This window comes from Halictus rubicundus, chromosome 10 (genome assembly GCF_050948215.1).
Source record: "Halictus rubicundus isolate RS-2024b chromosome 10, iyHalRubi1_principal, whole genome shotgun sequence".
NCBI lineage: Eukaryota > Metazoa > Arthropoda > Insecta > Hymenoptera > Halictidae > Halictus > Halictus rubicundus.
The window spans coordinates 7017917-7034380 of record NC_135158.1 but is presented as its reverse complement, the minus strand read 5'-3'; the positions used below and the strand labels follow the sequence as shown (position 1 = coordinate 7034380).

The 16464-nt window shown below is 43.9% G+C and overlaps 1 protein-coding gene across 1 annotated transcript in view; it reads left to right on the top strand.

Moving 5' to 3' along the window:
* Sol1 overlaps nt 1–16464 on the top strand; it is a 575562-nt gene that overhangs the window by 313901 nt on the left and 245197 nt on the right. The gene's annotated exons all lie outside the window — the stretch shown is intronic.

The following is a 16464-nucleotide window of genomic DNA, read 5'->3' as shown; positions in this document are numbered from 1 at the left end:
GGAATTCCAAGCTTACCGAGATAGATAGATAAAGAGGGAACAGGGAAGAGAGAGAGAAAGAGAGAGAGAGAGAGAGAGAGAGAGAAAAAGACAGATAGTACTCGAGCAACTCTGGAAAACGATTCCCCGTATAAAAGGGCCGTGAACTTAAACGGAAACGGTTGTCCGGCCCGACGGCGGGACGTTAATTCTTTCAGTGACGGGGTTTAACGTTCCGTTTTCTGGCATTGCCGTGCGCGTAACAATAATGTATGGCCGGGCGTAATCAATCATTTTTTGGCTCGTGACACGGCCATTTTCCCGGGGCCGCTATCAATCGTGACAGATTCGACGCGGCGTGTACGTGACCGACCGATTCGCGGAGCTAATCGAATTTATTTTACACTCTGTTTGAAAACGCCGGAACAAAGTTGCCAGGCGGGTACGGCGCGGGTATCGCGGGTATCGCGGGTACGTAACAGCCGCACGGTGTTGTGCCCCAATTGCTCGTATCTGGCCTCCAAATCGCGAGCATCGAGACCCCGGTTCGCGAAAATCAACGGGCATCCTAGGAAAACCCAAATCCGGTCAATTATACGAAACAGTAAGACAAAAATTAGTATTCTAGTTTTCAGGAGTTTTTCCAGAAAACCTATTGAATCTTCTTCGGTGAGATTTTACAAACAAACTTGTCCGGTATTCGAAGTACGCGTGTGATTTTGTCAAAGTAAAAATAATAAAAATTACGTGAGTTATATATCTTTTTATAGGGCACGTTTTGGAAAACAAACGGCTTCTCTACTGATTCCAAACAAAAGCTTCAGTTCTTTATTAATGGGTACGAAGGTAGTTACAGACCGAACCAAAAGAAACGAAAAATCTTGTACCAAATGGCGGGACTTTGAAGTTGAAAATTACCGATTTCTCTTTGTATTGTTCGAGCTGAAAATTTCAAATGGGACACCCTGTATGCATTGTGTACACCCGTCGCTGCCAAACGTTGATGTTAGGCTGTTCGGATACGGGAGGCTCTACTGTGACGTTTTTTGTAACTTCTGTCCGATTTTTCATACTTCTCGACCACTGTGGTCAGGTGACACGGTCCGTTTGCCACGTCAGAAGCAAATTAGAACGACTGAACGGCCACGAGTGGCTCCGAAACCGTCGAACCGTCGGCCGGTTTAAGGTCGCCGATTAATGCGGGTCGATTGCGATCGAGCAATTGCATTATGTCTCGCGGTGACTCTCGCGGACAGCCAAACGAGCTTAATGACGGTCACCGTACCGTGAACCGGCCGTTTCCCCTCTCTTTCACATTTGTTCTTCAATTTCGAACGGGTTATTGGTATTTCGCCATACTCGGCCGAGCCCGAACCGTGCTTTCTCAGCCATGCCGTCGAGCAAATCAGGTTCCCGAGGCCGAGCGTCGATTCGCGTCGCGACGCTACCCGGTCACACACCGTGGGGCCCGGTTCATAGCTCGGTCCGAGGCTGGAACGCGGAATTCTAAGTGAATTCCGGCCAGGCTAACGGCGTTTGTATTTTCCCGAATGCGGTATCTGTCGTATGGCCTCGCCCCCCTCCCCCGGCAAAACCAGAATACTTAACTCGTCAGTTTTTATCGGTTACGTTTGTTCTACCGACAGCCGTTACAATCGTTTTCTTAACACTAGGTTTACGGAACCCGCCGAAATAACGGGTTCCAATATTTTTCATTTACAATTACCGAGATTGCAAAGATACATCCATGAGAAAAGGAATAGTTAAAAATTTCGATAGGTAAATTCTTGTTATTTCTACAAAATAATGTAGATTAGTAATTCTTAGTGGTCCGTAAACCTGGTGTTAATTTACAATTATAGAGACTGTAAAGATGCATCCATGAAGAATTCTTGAACCAAATAGTTAAAAATTTGGCTAGACACATTCTCGTTATTTTTAGAAAATAAAGCGAAATGGTTAGTTTTAGTACATCGTAAATCTACTGTCATACGAGATATGTATGTAAGTTGAAGCAGAATTGTTTTTGTAAGAGGGAAAACAATCGTTTATTAAAATTTCGATTTTCGGCATTATCAAGGACTAACGTTGCGCACGCAGTATTCCGTACCTCACACAGAACAGCACATTCGTCTGACCGCAAACTATCACAAATGGCCGGTTAGAATCCCAGAAGGAACTCGTTTCGTTCATTTCGCCTCTCCATGAAAATGTAAACGCGGTAGTACAACGTCGGGAAAACAACTCCGTAATTCACATCAGGTTCTTTTTTCTTTCTTTCTTTTTTTTTTGTTTTTTGTCTTCGTTCCCCGGGAGCGGAAGCGGCGGCGCACCTCTGCGAGCATTTCCACGCTTGACCGTATAATCGTAAGAAATAGGAGAGCGAAGCCGTTTGAAAGGGGCAGAGGTTCTTGCTCGTGGCGGCGGCGGTGATACCGCGAGCCCTCGGAAAACGTCGGATATATCACCGAGCGAAATTGAAAATCTTCGGTTCCTCCGGCGAGCAATTGCTCCGGAAACTTCTGCAAATTTCAGCATTTATTCTCTGGAGAAATTGATGGGCCACGAGGCCCGGATAAATCGCGGCAACTTGAAAACGTAAACCGGCGACGTGGATTAACCAAAAGGATTCCGTTTCGCCGCGCGACTAACGCTTCGCGGCTTGTTAACGATATCCTGACACCCGCGTTCATTGAACCGGCTAAATACGCGAAACATAGCACGGGAATGCCGCAATGGTTCGTTTGCGACAGAAAAGAAAAAAAGATAACATAAAATTTGCGATGAAAGTGGAACGTATATGTTTTAATTTCAACCTGATAGAAACGGTAACAATTAATCTGATTTATATTCCCATTTATATGGAGGCTACGCGTTTTAATCCAATTTATGAAAAAAAGAAAAAAAAATGAGATAGCGAGCAGTGAAAAGAAGGATTTGAGATTTATTGCTCGCGTTATTTTCAGTTTATTAGAACTATTAAACGAAGTAATGTACGTTTATTTGACACCCGTTTTCTACGATCGACGTTGGAGGTTTTTATTTCGCATACAAATCCGCAAGCTGTTTATACGATTAGAAAGTGTGTGACAATGGTTTTATTTCATATAATTTATGCAGTTCGCGCGTTGCGAAAACATTGCCAATTAAAGTTCTAACTCGACTTAAATCTCATTTTAATTTTCACAAAATTGCTTTCTGTATACCTGTGTATTATATGTCATTGTTAAAGTAACAGCTGATAAGTACAATTGTCTCGGAAACCTATTATATTATGTCGTGTATAATATACCCTATTGCGTAACATTTACGCACAGATAGATAGTCTTACCATTGCATGCAATTACGCATGTAATTACACATGATAATAATCGAATTTAATTGACGTACACACGCGATGATTGACATTCACGTGGAAACAGTTAATTTACACCTTAAATTAATTAACTATCTGTGTGCTATTATTATTTGCATATAGAATGACCATTGTAGAGGGACATTCATATCCATTGCTATAACTATTAATTTCCCAATGTATTCTCCAAAAAATGAATCTCGACGATTTGTCGACATTTAAACTGTAAATATGTCTAGACCCTAATTTTACAACTTGTAGCCTCTTCATTCACAATCCATCGTTCATTTTTGTCCGAGATATTAGTGTACGATATTGGACGCGAGAAACTCAAGATACATTTTTTCTCGGAAATGTTGTAATTAGAAACACCCGTCGAAACATTGGAAAATTGTTAAATATTAATTGACATATTGAAATTTGATGTACGATTTTTTTTCTGTTTTATGGAACAACAATGAGGAACAAATTCACGGAGTGCTTTATAGAAACGTAAGGTTGACAGTACACCTTTCGTTTAAAGTTGAATAAAATGGCAAAAAAAAATCCAAGATCAAGATTTAAGGGATCGTTGTGAAGAGAAAGCTTAAATCGTCAAATCTTTAGTAGATTCAGTCACGGAAAAAGTTTTCCAATATTTTCGCAAACGTTTCAATATGTATCATTTTTGAAACAACATTTGTCTTCACTTTTGCAACCCGGTTACACCGTGCAAAAATATCTCGGACAGAAATAAACAATCGATGGCACAACACAGAGGTATTGCTCTTTAAAATCAGTGCAGGCTTATCGCTGTACCATCTCCTTTAACGAAATGATCACGGAAATACTTTTTGGTTTCCACTGTACGTGTAAGAACCATCGCGTGGAAGAACAACTGTGTTCTCCGCGGAATTAATGGCACACGCGCTCTTACAGACATTTAATAAACACCGGCCAATTAATATCGTTATCTGCTAAGTACAGTCGCCTTAGAGGGGAACGGTAACGGGCGATAAATCCATATCCCGTGGCACGGGCGATAAATTCTTCTCCGGCACGACTGTATAAACATAAAGCTCTCTATCCGAGGTAAGTTGACAATTTTTCCACCCACTATACTTCGCCGACCATTCTCAACATTCGCTGTTTACCTCACGCCCCTCTCCCACCGGGTGACCCAGTAGCGTGAATAGTTTATATTTTGAGATCTGCGCGATTAGTTATAGCCAAGTGGTGCCGTAAATATGTAGGACCGCGTTCGGGCCACGCATTATAGGCGAGCACGTTTGTATATACGTTTAACATTCCATATTCAGAAAGCCCGCCGCATAGATGGTCGATTCCGATTTATGGTCCGTCCAAGCATTCGTGGAACGTCGGATTTATCGTGTTTCGCGCTCGGACCTTACTGAAACCCAGCCGATACGTCTTTGATCTGTTCGTCGAATATTTATGAAAACAATACCGAATCGTACGAGCATGATCAGGGTTGATGAATTGTTCGCATCCGAGGGACTTAATGAACGTTGCCAATTCCGCGCTACCCCCCGGTGGATACGTCGAAACGAATCTTCCCTCGGCGAATCGCGCATAGTGATCTCACAAAGATCTACTGCGCCCGTGGATTACAGCACGCTAAATCACGGACGATAGCGAGAATTAACGGCTCGGACAGCCGAAGGCTGCTCCCTGAGAAATGAAATCGGGTCATTCCTGACCCGAGCGTCGCTTTCCTTTCGATTTATTGATTTATTCATGCAACATTGACACGGGTTGTTGAATGTAGTCGTCAGAAATTTACCATTCGCATTATTAATTCTTTATCACCGGAATCATTATGGAAATTTTTTTTATATAATCGAGTCGATATTGTGTTGAAGATCATTTTATATTTTAAGAAATTCAGCTGTGCACAGTTTCCAATGCAGGCCGGATATGTGTCACAGGAATTTCGGTTTACAACGTATTATGACGTTGTCGGGAAAGTAATATCGACTTTGTGGGCCCTCATGTGCCAAGTTCTCCCCCCCCCCCCCCCCTCTGAGAGCTATTGTCAGAGCCTACCGACTTCCGTGGGACGTCTTCATATTTTGAACGTAGATCCGGTTACCTCGGGAGCGTGTTCAGGCGGATATGGAATGTATGTTCACACATAATTTCATCAAAGAAGGCGATGCACATTGCCTGTGCGGAGATAATATCTTTACTTTAAAATATTCGGGCTCAAAGAAATTAAATAGTTTGCCGATAATACAAAGGCAGAGGTAATCTTCAATACGAAAACGTAACACGATTATTTTTTTGAAAAAATCGAATGGCCAATATTCAATGTAAAATAAAAACGGTTTGGAGAAAGCACATTTGAATTTCTGGAATTGATCAAATTAATCCCAGTAATGGTCTTGAAATCACTCCATAAAAAATACTTGATTTAATTTCACTGGTGGGAAATTTTTCAAATTTATTTTTACATTACTTTCTTTGAAGCGTTTGATGCACAGAAGCACGTTTACGTTTTCGATTTGAATAATCTTCCTTTGTCGCACACGCGCTGTAAACCACCAGTACGTTGAATCGTTTTAAACAGTTCCAAAGAGAACGATCGCAGGTATGAAAAAATATGGTTCGAATAATTTTTCAAGCATTGTACCGTGCTCGAAGCGCATCAAAACCGACGTCAGTTACCTGCTTTCGGTCCTGCGAAGTATTGGTTCTGTTCGCAGAGGAATTAAAGCTCCGGCAGATAAATGGAAGGAGACAGTTGAATACGATGGAAATTCCATAATTGATTGGAAACTTTTCAATTTGAGAATGAACGCAAGACTTTCCCTTTTCAACGTAGAAAAATGTGGAGGAGAACGTGGAGATTGAATTCAGTCGAATATCATATAGCATTGACCCGATTACTGTGGGAGTACCAATTACTGCCCCTATATTAATTATACTTATTTTTAAAGCGCAGTGGAAATGTAAAAGAGAGATATGAACTTTTTTTCATTTTCGTTATATATCTCTTTCTTACCCTGATACGTATTAATATAAAATGCGTAACAAAAATAACAAATATGCAAGTAAAAATATTATTAAATTATTACAGGAACTAAAGCGTCGACAAGAGTCAGCAGAAAGATTCAGAATCCCGTTTAGATTTTAAATTCTTGCAACTTTCGTCGACAGATTTGCCACGGACCAGTGGCAATAAATTCGTTTAAAACAAACCCATCGATTTTCTCGATGACATTTTCTATCGTGGAACGTTATAAATGAACGCTGATATTATCGCTAAAAATTCGTTCGGAGTACAATCAATATTTGTCGCACAAATAGCTTCCATCACGCCTTTCGAAGCTCGTCAAAAAAAAAAGCGTTCATTGTTGTGTCGGACCCGGTCGCATGCACACACCTAATCCTCGGTGTATCTCTATTTATGCCAACAAACTTCTCCGGTATCAGAACTGAATTGTCGGATACACAGTTAGGAATGCGTGATTTGATACTGTTTATTTAGTAGTGTGCGAAGCATACACAGCCTCCCCATTGTTACAAAGACAATAGTTCAATTACAATCGGGTAACCGTGAACGGCGTGCGTTGAAATCGATAACATTGATAGATTTAACCTACTAATAACGCATAATTATGTTACGCTAAATAACAAATTGTTTTTTCGGTGACAAATCGTGCACACGATTTCAACGCTTTAACTAGGGTGACTTGACTCTTTTCTGGACTAACTTCAATCCACACTTCGTGTTTTGAAGCACGATAGGTTTTCCAAAACTTGGGAATTTGTTAGAGAACATGTACTACACGAGTCACTATACGAGCCAGAAATCGCGTTTCACTTTGCATGTTGGTGTTAGTACACGATATTAATTCGTAGAAGGAATTTTAAATCAGGTCACAAATTAAAAACAGCGTACCGTGACACTATTATTATTCACCAGTTTGCGTACCAACAAAACGTGACGAAAGACATATTTGGTGTATCTCGTGTGCGTTGCGAATAAAATCTACATAATCCGAGCTTTCTTCCTCTGTTATCTATTGAAACTATTCAATTTCGGCGAATGATCCACAGAAACGTGAATTTACACAAAGATTCTTAATCCAGATATACGAAATCTGATTCAGTGAACGAGATCGAGAAATTTCGAACCGCGAATTAAAAGTTGCAAATGTGATGAAAAATCGGCAAAGGATGCTCGAAGAATTACACTAGCTTATAGTACGAATCAAAGCGTACATGCGTCATTTTTCTATAGAGTGTCTCCTACTTTGTACGGACTTTCTTCATCTCGTAATGGCTTCCGGAATTTCTTGCTGGGAGAAACTTTTCGGTCTCGTGAATGGCCGCTGTTAGACCGCATGTTGCATCGTCATTTTTGCGGCGGTCAATCTGCACGCAGATGTCGCACTCGTAACTTTCACCACATTGTTGCTGCACTCCGCAAACAATTTACGTTGGTTTACGCCCCCTGCAAAATTTCGAAAACTCGTAACTTGCACTTTTTTTCGATTAAACAATGGAATACGCATTTGGAGCACGTGGTCGGTGGAAATGCATACGCCGATGTTTATTACCATTAGAGAACGCGTTCTCAGTTAAATCCGTACGCTATAACTAGTTATTTCATTATCGTTTAATAGAGGGATTCAAATGTATCGACTTTGATCACAATTATATCTCATTTACGCAGCCAATAATTAATTATCATTACAATTGCAAGAAAAGCCGCGTGTTTTTAAACCCGTTTGCGCGGAGCTACAGCGAACATACGGATGATAATCCACAAAGGCAGACGTAATTATTAGTAAAAATATACAGCTCGATTTTGGAGGATGTAATTAGTTATAGTGGTGAGTTAATTTTGCAATTCCTTGATTAATTACTGGTGACGCTTCGTTTATTGGATTTTGATGTAGGTGTGAGAAAAAATCTCAATAATAAGTCAATAAAAAATCTTAATAATTATGTAACGATGCAACTATAGCTCACGGAAGGTGCTAAATGCAATTTATATAATTTTGGATCACTTTTTGCCTACATAAATAATATTTCTTTCAATTTTACATCTATCTTAAATCAATAATGTAGATTTTATGCACTTATGACAAAAATGAGTAGGCGGAATGGAACGTTGATAAAAGTATTTAATGAATTTAAAAATACTGTTGCATTACTCTTGACACATTAAAAGCTTTTCCCCGAAAATGCTATACGTTCAAACCTCTGCGAAAACTTTGAGGAATTTTGTTCGTGACTGAAACCACCATAGATCTAAAGATTGACGCATCCTCTTTATAACGACACCTTAAAAATTGATATACGATTTTTTAAAGTGATTTTATCGAGCTTTGAATGAGAGGCGCGCCGCCAACTTCACAGTACTATATTACCCCGCGAGGGCTTTAGACGACCAAACTTGTTCTTCGCTTTTGTTTCCTACAACGGTGACAAAAAATCGTACATCAACTTTTAAGGAGTCGTTGTAAAGAGGAAGCTTCAGTCTTCAAATCTACGACTGGTTCGGTCATGAAAAAAATTTTTTAACCTTTTTGGAGCCGTTCGAATTTGCAGGAATTTTCAGGGAAAATAGGTCTTCAGTTTTCCATCTGCTACACCGTGTATAAATATCCTGGAGGAAAATAAATAATGCTGTCGAGTCCTGACATTATACTCGATTTCACAAAATTGTCACAATGTAAATATCGGCAATCTTTCTATACAGGGTGTCCCAGAAAAGTGTAGGAAATAGAAGGGTTGGCTACACCCTTTCTGGGACGCCCTGTACGTTTGAATTTTTACAAGGTAAATCTTCACCCTCCATGACTATATTTTCGATCAGTGTTTGCGAGCCAATGCTGGCACCGCGGCTGAATTTGACTTGTTTCCACTTTCCCGTTCGACTATAAACGTAGGGATTTCCATAAATGTCTGCGGCCTCGCGACGACATTTATTTTCCGGCACGCGTGACGAGTGACTTTTCCGCGGCGCGTTTTCTGATGCACGTTCGCCATTGGACGATATAAATCCGCGGGCCGGCTCTAAGTTATATCGCGCCCGGTACCTTCGAAGAAAGTTCGCCTGATCGGCGATGCCGGTGTGCGCGAGAGAGCGCAACGGGGAGCGGAGTCGAGCATGATTTAAGCCAAGGATTAACGAGGGGAAATTTTCGAAATCGGTGTGTACGAAGCGAACATCGGCGACGGGAATTATGGGGTCACAGGGCCTGCCAACAAGACTAATTTTCTCGGACATTTCAATAACTCGGAATCCAATATCCCAACTGCGAGCAACGAAGAAAAGAGCCTCGAAACGGACTTGCTCGGATTCTTCGCCGGCGAATAATCAGCAAAGAATTTCACCGTTTCCTGCCCGGACCGCTCTTCCCTCGTGATTATTTCTTTTAAACACTTCAATCTTTCGGAATTCGATAATCCAATTATAAAATAGCGGGCTCCTTTCTGTGGGTTTTGCGACCGTGGCTTGAATTACAAGGTTGATATAGAGGAGAAAGTAATTAAAAATTGTCTACGATTCGCCTCGCCGTCGATGACTGAAATTATTTACGCTTACATTTGTCCGGGTTGAGTATTTTTTCCACGGTTTTTATACCTTTAACTAATCAACCCTCGAATAGAAATACGTTCTGAATAGTATCAATTAATTCGCCGGATGCTCTTCCAGTGGTTAGAGAGGGTAATTAATTGAATGTGATCAAGATCAAATATTAAACTAGACTGACTTGAGAAATTTTAGAATACCTGCTTAAAACGGTATCTGGACTATTATTAGAGAATATGTCTTGGAAATTGTTACACAGATTTACTGCTTTATATAAAGTGTTAAAAATATATAGATTTGTTAAATGTGTCCTTTAATGCTATGATTTACGTAATATACACAATTTGTAAAAATAAGATACAGAATCCATTATTTTATCACTGCCATTTCATTATTCTTAATTTGTTGCATGACCGACAATCTACACCTCTGAATAACTTTATTATATGAATTAAAATTAGGTTCTCGCAATATAGCGTTAGGTTTTGCCATTAAGATACGGATACGAGAATGCTACACACAGAAGCCTGCACACAATATTATTTTATAAAACAAGCTTATCATAACGGTAGTGTAAGACGTATACTTCGCGTGGCTCATTTCAATAAAAATGTATAAGCCACGCATACTTAATGCACTGTAAGTAGTCGTTTCTACTTAATGCTACATTGTAGGCAAGCATGAACATATTGATCAAGATCACTATTTTATGGAGAAAAATATCTGATTTGTTCAGGTTGTCCTGTAAGGTATAATCAAAATGGTGACCAATCTATGGGAAACATGTTGAAGCCATAGGTTAACAATAAGTTTATTTTATTTCACATTGGACCTCAGTTTCTTATTTTCTGTGGAAAACGCTATCCAGTTATACCATCAATTGTAAAACTCTCTACCACAATAATTAGAACATTTCTGTTATTATTATAAATTATTGAGACGTTTGTAAGACCACAAATGAAAACGATGTCAATACAGATTTCTTTGGAAAATTGTCTTAATGTGTAGAGATAATGAAATACTTTTCGCATCGCTCTTTCTGTACTTTATTAACAAACATAGGTACTCATTTACAAAAGGATGTTATCGAACTGCCGGTACGACTGAAAAGGGGGTGTAATTCTGGTTGTAAAAAGCAGCAAAAAACGTAGAATACAATTCTGTTGTCCCAGATTTCGTTTTCGAGAAAATCGAATTTGAAGACTCGCCAAGTAAGTACGCGTGGTACTGAATAGGAATTGGCTGATGCGTCTGATCACTGCCTGCCTATTCTACTTCCTGTAAATACCAATACCGGAGGACCTGAGGAGTCATCAAAGCCGAATACCGTCGCCTAGGACTGGTAAAACATTTACAAATTGTTTATTTGATTAGAAAAATGTGACAAACAGTAAAGTTTCAGCAAATATCACATAATGTCAATACATTATTTCTCCACTCATATGAAAATTTTTATTTTTTTTTAGTTTAATAAATTTATTAAGACTAAATAAATTTATTTAGAGGTTGAATCAGGTACCTAAATAAAGATTGAAGGTCAGGCCTTAAAGATCAGTTTCGTGCCTTAAAATGATGTACAATGAACATGTAGATTGCAATGTTATTTCGTGATCTCTGAAACCGGGCATTTAATACTTCTACAACCTAATAATATCTCGCGGCAGCATTCGGCATTCATCGAGCGACACTAAAACGATAAATCCCCAATTCCCAGCCTAACTGTCCAGCAAGCTGAAAGTGTCCTGCTACCCGAAGTTCGCCAAGTTCGATTACAAATTACGACTATCCAACCGTTATCTGGATCGCGATACACAAACCTGGTTCTTCGACATTCCTCTCTCAGACTCGCGGTCCCCGAAATCAGAATCGCTTCCGCAGGCCGTGCAACAACTAAGTTCGATTAGGAACCGCGCAATTCAATTTTATCGCGATCGCGATTCCGGCTACGTCCTCCCGTTGTTTCCTCCGTGACAATCGGGGAAAGGTCGAAACGCGACCGGAAGTTCCACCGACGTCCGTAGATCACCAAGTTCGGCCTGGGATCGGCCGCTGCTAACCGAAGCGGCCGACGGCGGTCGGTTGTATCTCGGTCAAGCCGCAGAAATCTGAAATTATCGAGGGTAGGAGGGTAACGAGGAAAGGGTTGGAGAACGTAGGGTTTGCAGCGGGAGGGGGGGGGGGGGTGGGGTGCAACGAGGGTGTAAGGGGATTGGCAAGAGGGTGCAACAAGGAAGGGTGTCGCAGCGGAGGTAAGACGGGCGGGCGGTCTCGATCGTGGAGGTGAGCGATGGCGAGAAAAAGAGAGGCGTGCGAGGGTGAGGTCTGGGTTACCGAGGGAGACTGAGAGCAACGGTGGGGGTCCGGGGGACAAAGGAAGCGAGAGGGGGCCAGTTTGGTGGTGTTGAAGGGGAACAGGGGCGTGCGTGTATTATGGGGAAACGTTGGAGGGCGCAGTCTCGGCTCGCGCGCCGGGCATTCGCGTTCGCGGGCCGCGTGTTCGTTGCTCAGTTTCGGTCCAGGCACAACTGCACGCGCTCTCTTGCGAGTCCGCTTGGCGGTGCCCTTCGTCTCGACGCGTACCAAGTACCCGCGGATCACTCGAACACGCGTGTGAACACACCGGCAATCACCAGATTGCTTCCAGGATAATTACGCCCGCTCCGTGGGCCCGGTTCACCAGTTGAAATAAAATTTCAGTTTCAGTGACAACCAACCGGTGACAATCTCCCGCGATGGAGGACATGTTATGAAAGCCGCGATCAACCAGATCGGTCACGCCAGTGGCACAAGTGTCGTCTCGCGGTTTTACCGAATCATTTTTCGCGCGCGTTGTGTAAGACCGCGTCTTCCAGTGATTGCTCGTAAATCCTCACCGAAAGTCGCGCTTCCTCGACGCGCTCCGTTCGATTCCACGCAGACTGAAATCTCCTCGACGAGTAATTACGCTCCGGATCGATAGGCGACACTCCGGGATCATCGGTGGGCTCGCGCTCGTTCGAACGAAAGATACTCGGCGGGCGCACGTGAACGCGCGATAGCCGCGTTTCAAACGTTTTCGCGGGTTCGGTGAATCGATTCCTTGAGACTGCAACTGTCCCGCGATAATCCGACGACGGGGTAACCGTGATTCCCCGGTGACAGAGGTATTCTAATAATAAAATCGACTAATCTAATTCGCCGCGGGTGAGAGCAGCGTGCTTTGTCGTCGCTCGTCCGCGAATGATTGCGAAACAGTCGAGTGTCCGAGGACCGCGGTATCTGTGCAGCAATCACCGGCCATCGCGGGCCGAAGAGTTGAAAAATTCGATTGGTCGTCGGTCTCTCGCCGGCGGATCGTCCGGGCTCGGTTTCGTTTTTGTTGGCCTTTGTTCGCCGACGTTCGACCACCGGCCGATTTCACCGGCAGAAAAATATTTTCGATTAGTGCCCGCATTCCTGCCGTTCCCACCGCGTTTCGTTTTCTCGTTCCCGGTGCACGTACGTGCGTGTGAGCGGCGCGGTTGTTCGGTCGACGATTAAACGGCCCGCCTCGTGTTTACCTCTGTCAGGAATTCAAGTCGCCAGGGGCTGGGACTCCCGTGTAAAGTGACACCGCGATTCGGTGGGGCCGCGCTAGCGCGATCTCGGCCCTTGACGTTGCGCCGCAACGTGAACGGGTAAAGGACGCGAGCGAAGGGACGAACCGATATGACGATGTTGCTGCTCGCCGTTTGGTGGCTGGTCTACGCCTCTCCGGTGATTTTCGCTCTGCAACGGGCGAAGGAAGTCGGTGATGGAAAAGGTAGGCGGCATCGGGCATTAAAGCGCTTCCACTTTACAGTTTTCCCTTTTCCTACGGCAGGGGCGGGGAGGGGAGGGAGAGGGGGGGGGAAAGAACTCTGTGCTTATTCTCGTATGTGTGTGCGTGTGTGTATATCTCTGCTTGTGTGTATGGGCAACTATACGTGGCCGGGTTTCCTTCGAACAAAGCTCCCGGATGGGGACGATTACGGAATGAGAAGCGGCAGACGATAACCCGACGAGAGACAATTGCAGAGTCGCGCAATAAGGATACTCGGCGCGCGCGCCGCGCGGTATAATAGGGACTCTGCCTTTCGAGATATCCCTGTAAACCGTAAAGGAGGACGTTACGAGGCTCGATGACGCAAGATTTGCACTTTATTAAAAGACTCCGGCCGCGAACGGCCGGGCATTAAAGCGTCGAAATAGAAGCCGGTCCCGCGCCAGGCAGTTCCTCCGTGGGTTCCGCTATTTCACGCTGGCCTGCGATAGTCGGCTTCCTCAATGTCTCCCTCTTTCTCTCTCCCCCGTGTTCTCCCTTTAAGTCGATTAAAATGAAAATAACCGGCTCGATGCCGATCGGAGGTAACACACCTCTCCCCTCCCACCCCCGGTAAATGGCTATTCGTTTACCTTCTCGCGGAAAGGAATTAATCTCCATTGTGTACTCACCCCTCGGTGATTTTAAACGAGCTACCAATTAAAATCGGTTCGATCGACGCCCGTACCAATTGCAACACCGTCGAAACGACGACTATGGGAGTGGGGGGGGGGGGGAGGAGGATGGGAACACCCCGGCGTCGCTGTTGATCCTTTTCGTATTCCGTGTTCCGCGTCCTTTGAACTCTTCTCGCTCGTTCTATACCTTACAACCTCTCCCGGCATAGGTATCGGTGGATGCACGTGAATGACGATCCGCGTTTATCGAGCGTAAAATTTGGATTTGCTTCGGTGCCGTAACGGTTGCTCGAGTTTACGAGGTTTGCAAAGCACTCCCGGAAATTTCGTGTACAACCGACTGGCTCCCCTATTACCAACTTTCGCCCGTGTTCCCCGCTGCCCTTGGAATCTAATTGTTCGATAAAAAGAGCGTATCGTCGTCGTCGTCGTCGTCGACGCACGAGTTCGCCGTTGTTCCGCCAGCGTAGACGACGGGGGAGGGGGTGCGAAATTCCCGACCGTCTCAATGAAACCGTTACCACCGTGCACCGTCACGTGTAATTCGCACGACGAGCGAGTCTCATTAATAAAAGTGCGATAATCGATGCCGAACGAGAAGAAAGGTTCCGAATATGAAATGGACCGTTTCGGAGCGGTTCCGCGCGATTTCTGTGCAGCATTGTGCTCCGACGTTCGGCGATACCTTGCGCTCCGCGTCGACACGACCGAAATCCGCACTTTCCTTAATTGCAGAAGCCATCGGTGGTGGGCGTGGAGCGTAACCAGGAGATAAAGAGGAAGATAAGATTACGAAGACAGCGAGATTGGAAAAGTGTGTGAGCGGGAAAAAATCGGCCTTAAATCTTTCTCCTCGGTGACGTGTGATCGCGATACTATTCGAGCAAGAGGAAATAGTAAAAGTGTAAAAGCGTTCGAGTAATTATTGTACAGATCGGCAGTGTGTTACGAGTTTCTGTTTTCTTTTGTTTCCGTCCCGCGCAAGTATACGCACCGGGGCGTGATCTTGAAACAATCGGGATCAGGATTGAACGTTCACGAGTCATTTGACAATATCCGAGCTGATTCGGAGCGAACCACTCGGTCGATGGAACAATCGAGCCCCGCTGCTGGATCGTTAAGTGTTCCCCTACCACCGATCATACATTTCTTCCGTATCGTCGAAAGACGGAACAATTTCCGGAGTTTGTTTAGCCGAAACTGTGAATGAACATTGCGCCACGCAATGTTTACCAGCGACGATTACCATTACGCAGGGATCTTTACGCTTCTATTAATTAGTTCAACGAGGGTTAGTCAACAAAAAATCACACGGAGTGCCATTGGGAAATAACGTCACGGGAAAAGTGAAATTCGCACAGCCGAACGCGCCAGATAAAAGAACGATTCCCGAACCGTCTAAAAATTAAATTAATATCCGTTCTCGTTAGGAGCGACTCGACTTCGTCGGGCGTGCGGCGCAAGAATAATATTTCGCGCAGGATATGAAAAATTGATTCACGTTCGAGCACGACAAGCCCCGGCGAAACTGGTCGTAAAAATATCGTTTGATTATCTTTACACGATCCCGGTGCCGTCTCGCGGATATTTTTTAAATAAAAGTTACGGCGGGAGGGGGCTGACCGTTTGTTTCGCCGCGGACAGTTTGCGCAAGTTGCAGAGGTTGGTTCGGCGCGACCGTTGCACGAAAAAGTTGCCCGAAAAGAGGAAACAAAACGGAAAAATAAAAAAATGAAACTCCATTTTCCGGTGTACGGCCGCGTGGACGGTGAACAACCTGTTCTCCAAAGAATTAAGAGACCGACAAGGAGGACGTTCCGCGAAAGTCTGTCCGATACGAACGGTGGGAACGAAATCTGGAGGACTGTTTAACCGACCGAGGCAATAATAAAACATAATTCCCCGGGGCGGAATAACTACAAGCCGCGGGAACTGCCGAAAGTTTTCGAAGAAATTTCATCGCGCTCGGTGGTCATGCTTGCCCCTGCTCCCGCGGCCGCGTTCCTCTCTTTGTCTCGAGTAAAAAGGAGGTAATTTGCCGGGGTGTGTTCATTTGTTGAACCGGCACGCCGTGTACGAACTGTTCCACGCCGCGCTGCCGTTTCATTGTCTCGCGGAACGT